This window comes from Macaca mulatta, chromosome 3 (genome assembly GCF_049350105.2).
Source record: "Macaca mulatta isolate MMU2019108-1 chromosome 3, T2T-MMU8v2.0, whole genome shotgun sequence".
NCBI lineage: Eukaryota > Metazoa > Chordata > Mammalia > Primates > Cercopithecidae > Macaca > Macaca mulatta.
Window position 1 is genome coordinate 179038646 of NC_133408.1, and position 6885 is coordinate 179045530.

At 41.7% G+C, this 6885-nt stretch overlaps 1 pseudogene; it reads right to left on the minus strand.

The window, feature by feature from the left end:
- Nucleotides 1-5858: 5858 nt before the first annotated feature.
- LOC100423717 (rRNA-processing protein FCF1 homolog pseudogene) lies at nucleotides 5859-6527 on the minus strand (annotated as a pseudogene).
- Nucleotides 6528-6885: the final 358 nt, after the last annotated feature.

The following is a 6885-nucleotide window of genomic DNA, read 5'->3' on the forward strand; positions in this document are numbered from 1 at the left end:
TATGATAATGTTCAAACAGTACTCCTGGCTATTAAGATGGTCTCAGAGCAGCAGAGCGAGGGACTTAGTGACGTGCCTGTAAACTACCTTAACATGGAGCTTCAGGAGTATGAGAAGAATATAAGACAGCACACAACAAAATGAATGTCATCAGTTGAGTGTGGAGTGTGTAGAGAAGTTTGCACATTTGTTGCCATCAAAACTTTTTCTTTAAATGAAATCTGAATACCGAATACACCTAGGGGCTGATTTGGTGGTTGTGGTGAAGGAGGAAGGAGATAGCCGGTCATGGTGGCTCACGCCTATAATCCCAGCACTTTGGGAGGTGGAGGCGGGCAGATCATGAGGTCAGTAGTTCGAGACCAGCCTGCCCAACATGGTGAAAGTCTGTCTCTACTAAAAAATACAGAAATTAGCCAGGCGTGATGGCAGGCACCTATAATCTCAGCTACTCGGGAGGCTGAGGCACAAGAATCACTTGAACCCAGGAGGTAGAGGTTGCAGTGAGCTGAGATCGCACCATTGCACTGTAGCCTGGGCAAAAGAGCAAATCTCCATCTCAAAAAAAAAAAAAAAAAGAAAACCCTAGGCTAAGGACATAAATAGACAATTCTCAAAAGAAGATATACAAACCGCCAACAAACATGAAAAAATGCTCAATATCACTAATGATCAAGGAAATGCAAACCAAAACCACAATGTGATGCCACCTCACTCCTGCAAGAATGGCCATAATTTAAAAATCAAAAAATAGGCCGGGCGCGGTGGCTCAAGCCTGTAATCCCAGCACTTTGGGAGGCCGAGGCGGGCGGATCACAAGGTCAGGAGATCGAGACCACAGTGAAACCCCGTCTCTACTAAAAATACAAAAAATTAGTCGGGCGCGGTGGCGGGCGCCTGTAGTCCTAGCTACTCAGGAGGCTGAGGCAGGAGAATGGCGTGAACCCAGGAGGCGGAGCTTGCAGTGAGCCGAGATCGCGCCACTGCACTCCAGCCTGGGCAACAGCGTGAGACTCCGTCTCAAAAAAAAAAAAAAAAAAAAATCAAAAAATAATAGATGTTAGTGTGGATGCAGTAAAAAGGGAACACTTCTACACTGCTGGTGAGAATGTAAACTAGTCCAACCACTATGGAAAACCGTGGAGATCCCTTAAAGAACTAAAAGTACAACTACCATTTGATCCAGCAATCCCACTACTGGGTATCTACCCAGAGGAAAAGAAGTCATTGTATGAAAAAGATACTTGCACACGCATGTTTATAGTAGCACAAATCATAATTGCAAAAATGTGGAACCAACCCAAATGCCCATCAATGAACAGGCGGATAAAGAAACTGTGGTATCATAGAATACTACTCTGCCATGAAAAGGAATTAATTAATGGCATTTGGAGCAACCTGGATGGGATTGGAGATGAATATTCTAAGTGAAGTAATTCAGGAATGGAAAACCAAATATCATATGTTCTCACTCATAAGTGGGGGCTAAGCTATGAGGATGCAAAAGGCATAAGAATGACACAATAGACCTTGGGGACTCAGGGGGAAAGGGTGGGAAGGGGGTGAGGGATAAAAGACCACAAATTGAGTATATACTGTTCAGGAGAAGGGTGCACCAAAATCTCACAAATCACAACTAAAGAACTTACTCATGTAACTAAACACCACCTGTTCCTCAAAAACCTATGGAAATAAAAAGAAAAGGTGGCATGTGGCATGGAAGTAGTGTATCTTAAGATGAAATTTGAAGTATGAAATTTAACTACCTGTCAGAACTGTTCCCAGGAAAACCTAGAAACAACCCAAATATCCGTTCACAGGAGAATGGATAAATAAATTGTAGTAAAGCCACAAAGGAATATTATATAGAATAAATGAACTACAGTTTCTTGCAACAATATATTTCTTAGAGCAGTAACCTTTTATAAGTTAAAGACAGCTAACATATACACTCAGAAGGAAAGCAGGGGAATGATGAACTCTAGTCAGCATGGTGGTTACCAAGTTGGGGAGGAGCGGCTGAGATGGAGAGGAGGCCACATAAATAATCATCAGGATTCATCATACCATATTAGATTATTATCAGATTCTAGTTTTCATGTAGATGATGAGCCACAGGGGTTTATTCCTTAATAAACTATAAATAAACATACAATTAAAAAAAACTATAAATAGTTAAATAAAAGAGGGCCACTGGTGAGAGAGTGTCATCTTGAGCCAGAGAGTATGACCAACCCAATCCTGTGCAACTGAGGTAAAACAAAACTAAGTTTATAAATACGTAACTAGAAGGAAACGCTCCTAAATATAAGAACAATGATTATCTTCAAATGATGGAACTGGGTATTGTATATTCTTCTTTCTGTATTCTGTATTTTCTGATTTTTCTACAATCAACACGTTATTTGTATCATCAAAAAAATTTGTTTTGTTTTGTTTTGTTTTTGAGACAGGGTCTCGTTCTGTTGCCCAGGCTGGAGTGCAGTTACACAATCTTGGGTCACTGAAACTTCCGCCTCCCAGGCCCAAACGATCCTGCCACCTCTACCTCCAGAGTAGCTGGGACTATGGACATGTGCCACCACACCTGGCTAATTTTTGTTACTTTTTTTGGTAGAACCATGTTGCCCAGGCTGCAAAAAAAAAAGAAATCTTTATATCTAGCAAAATAATTTCTTCATATCATCTAATACCTAGTCTTTATTCACATTTTTCCAATTGTCTCCAAAATGGTTTACTAGAATTAGGATTCAAACTAAGTACAACACTACATTTAGCTATTGTATCCCTTACACTTTTTTTTTTAAGTTGGAGATGAGATCTCGCTGTGTTGGCCAGTGTGGTCTTAAACTCCTGGCCGCAAGTGATCCTCCCCGCCTCAGCCTCCCAGTGTGCTGGCGTTATAGGTGTGAGCCACTGTACCTGGCCTACACTTTTTTTTTTTTCCGAAACAGAATCTCGCACTGTTGCCCAGGCCAGAGGTGCAATGGTGTGATCTTGGCTCACTGCAACCTCCACCTCCCAGGTTCAAGCAAGTCTCCTGCCTCAGCCTCCCGAGTAGCTGGGATTACAGGCACCCACCACCACGCCCAGCTAATTTTTTGTATTTTTAGTGGGGACGAGGTTTCACCATGTTGGCCAGGCTGGTCTCGAACTCCTAACCTCGTGATTTGTCTGCTTCAGCCTCCTAAAGTGCTGGGATTACAGGCATGAGGCACCACACCTGGCCCACTTATTTTTTTAATGGCTATACTTTCCCCACTGTTCTCCCAAGCCATTGATTTGTTGGAGAAACTGAGTCATTTGTGTTGTAGAATGCTCCATGTTACAAATTTCGTTGGCTGATACCATGTAGGATTGTTGAACATGTTCCTATGTAACTCAGATTGCCTTTACACTGGTAATTAGATGTAAAGGCTGAGTAGACTCAAGTTCAGTTACTTTATGCTTCTTAGGTGGTGCTAAGAATCAGTCGGCTCCCTCTGATCCCTCCATTGCAAAGCTCGCCTTCAACCTTTCATTTAACTGTTGGAGCAGCTGTGATCATCATGCTGAGAGGCCTTCTTTTATTTAGGGTTGTAAAATAGTGAGTTCCTAATTCTGCCATTCGTTATCTGTTTTTTGACTGAAATTCTGTAAAGAAGAACTTTCTCATTGAACTATTTGATTACTCTCAAAATCAGTTTATACAGGGAAGGTGAGAGGAAGAAAAATTCTTTTATCAGTTTTCAAAAAAATAAACAAGGGCCCTAGCAACCTTCTATAGTAACCAACAAGGTTTTCTTTTTTTTTTTTTTTAAGTATCATGAAACCATGGAGATTTTTTAAATTTGTATTTATTTATTTTTAATTTTAAAATTGTATTTAAAATTTTTTATCTATTTATTTATTTTGAGACTGGGTTATGAAACTGGCTAATTTTTGGTATTTTTGGTAGAGACAGGGTTTCACCATGTTGCCCAGGCTGGTCTGGAACTCCGAGGCTCAAACAATCTGCCTGCTTGCTGGGATTATGAGCCTTGAAACCATGGCGTGTTACATATTTTATATGTATCAATTAATTGCAAACATTATTTATTTTGATGTTTGAGCTGTCCGGCAAGAGTTCCTTTAAACTGGCTCCTGTGAACCGTAAAAAAATGTTTTAAATTGTGCTAAAATACACATAACATAAAAGTTACCATCTTAACCATTATTTGCAACAAATTATTTTTATTGTAAATTAACAATTTATAATTGTATAAGTTTATGGGTCACAGAGCGATGTCATAATTGTTGGGTACAATGTGGAATAACAAAATTAAGCTAGTTAACATAACCATCACTTCAAATACTTAATATTTTTGTGATGAGAACATTTGAAATTTACTCTTTGCAACTGTGAAATGTATAATACTCTATTATTAGGCCAGGCACGGTGGCTCACACCTGTAATCCCAGCACTTTGGGAGGCCGAGGCGGGCGGATCACCTGAGGTCGGGAGTTCGAGACCAGCCTGACCAAAATGGAGAAACCCCATCTCTACTAAAAAATACAAAATCAGCCGGGCATGGTGGTGCATGCCTGTAATCCCAGCTACTTGGGAGGCTGATGCAGGAGAATCGCTTGAACCCGGGAGTCAGAGGTTGCGGTGAGCCGAGATTGCGCCATTGCACTTTAGCCTGGGCAACAAGAGCAAAACTCCGTCTCAAAAAAAAAAAAAAACAAAACACTCTATTATTAACTGTATTCACCATACTATACAACAGAACTCAAAGTATAAAACGTATCCTTCCTGAGATTTTGTACCTTGACTATCATTTAAATTTTTTTTTTTTTTTTGGAGACAGGGTTTCACACTTGTTGCCCAGGCTGGAGTGCGATGGTATGATCTCGGCTCACTGCAACCTCTGCCACCTGGGTTCAAGTGATTCTCCTGCCTCAGCCTCCCGAGTAGCTGAGATTACAGGCACCTGCCACCACCTCCGGCTAATTTTTTGTATTTTTAGTAGAGACAGGGTTTCACCATGTTGGCCAGGCTGGTCTCAAACTCCCGACCTCAAGTGATCCAACTACCTTGGCCTCCCAAAGTGCTGGGATTACAGGTGTGAGCCACTGCACCCGGCCTTAAAATTTTTAAATGAGACAAAATATCAATTTCAAAGCAGCATATAAAAAAGTGAGCATAATTATTCATACTCAGCTCATAATAGAGCAAATGGGTGAATAGAATAATAATTCATGCTATTACATGTTCAATGAACTGGCAGCAAGAGAAAAGTGGTCAAAGAAAGGCAGAGGAAACTGGTAACAAGAGGAAAATTGGTCAAAGAAAGGCAGGGAGGGCCCTGGAGCAGCACCAGCCCCAGAGTGTGGGCCTGGGACTTGGGCCAGAACTGAGCCCTCCTGCAGGCATTTGGCTGCCCTGGGGGCCTGCTGCCTAAGGAAGAGGACAGGTGGGGCCCAGCACCTTGTGCCACCTCCCGCTCCACACACACTCTCCTTTCCCCTCACTTTGGAAAGAGTATTTTTCTAGCGCCTGAACTGGACAGTTGTTTCTAAAACTATTTTGGTACCTGCTCCTGGGCCAGTCCCCAGCCTGTCATGAGTGTGTATGTGTGGACATGGATGTGACTGGGAGCTCTGCTGGGCACCCACAACTGGGGCCTAGTCAGGTCTGTGTGTTGCGGGGGGTGGGGGCGTCAAGATGAGTTTCCCTGTAGATTGTACCTTGGGGTTTTTTTCTGCCATTTTGTTAAAATTAGCGCCATTTTAATATTTAAAATACTGATTTTTAATATTGAAAATAAAAGCATTTAATATCTCTTAAAAAAAAAAAAGAAAGAAAAGAAAGGCAGGGAAACTTTGTCTTGTAAGAATTAGAACCCAGGGACTTCATAATCATCTAGCATTCATTGGATGTTGTATCTATGGTTAGAAATGTACACGATTGGAACTCCTGGAATCTTGGAGATTCTTCTTTTAAGGTCCTGGTCAACCGTGGCCACAATGCAACATTTGTGCTGAGTTTCTCTCTGTACTAAGCAGTCATCTGCATCGGTTCCTTTGTGTGTGCATGGTAATCATTCAAACCTTGGATCCGTGGAGATCTCTTAGAGCCACTCAATACTTCTGCCCCAATTTCTCAATTTCAGCCATTACACAATCAGTTATATAAGGGATACACTTGGCCTACAGACAGTTCATCATTGACTGCACTGAGTCTGATTTGGCTTTAATGGAAAAGTTGATAAAGTTGGTGTCAACAAGGATGTGGTAAGGTGGCCCAGCTGTGTATTATATTGGAAAAATAAGCAGGAAGGGTGTTGAGGAACTTCTCTTTCCTTTAGTATGTTGGATTCTTTCGTTTCTTCCTTTTTAGGTTTTAATCGATCCCTTTCTTTAAGCCTCTGATGTCTGACACTAAGCATTGGCTTCATGGTTGCATAATTCCTTGATTTCTTTTGCCTCTGCACACTCACATCACACTCTTATTTCTTCCAGAATCCCATCTTAGCCTTTTTTTTTTTTTTTTTTTTTTTTGAGACAGAATCTCGCTCTGTCACCCAGGCTGGAGTGCAGTGGCATGATCTTGGCTTGCTGCAACCTCTGCCTCCTGGGTTCAAGTGATTCTTCTGCCTCAGCCTCCCGAGTAGCTGGGGCTATAGGCACGTGACACCACGCCTGGCTAATGTTTGTATTTTTAGTAGAGACAGGGTTTCACCATATTGGCCAGGCTGGTCTTGAACTCCTGACCTCAGGTGATCTGCCCGCCTTGGATTCCCAAAGTGCTGGGATTACAGGCATGAGCCCGGCCCATCTTAGCCATTTTTAAGTATACAGTTCAGTGGTGTAAAGTACATTCACATTGGGTTTTTAAATATAATGTTTTTATCTGCCCTTCAT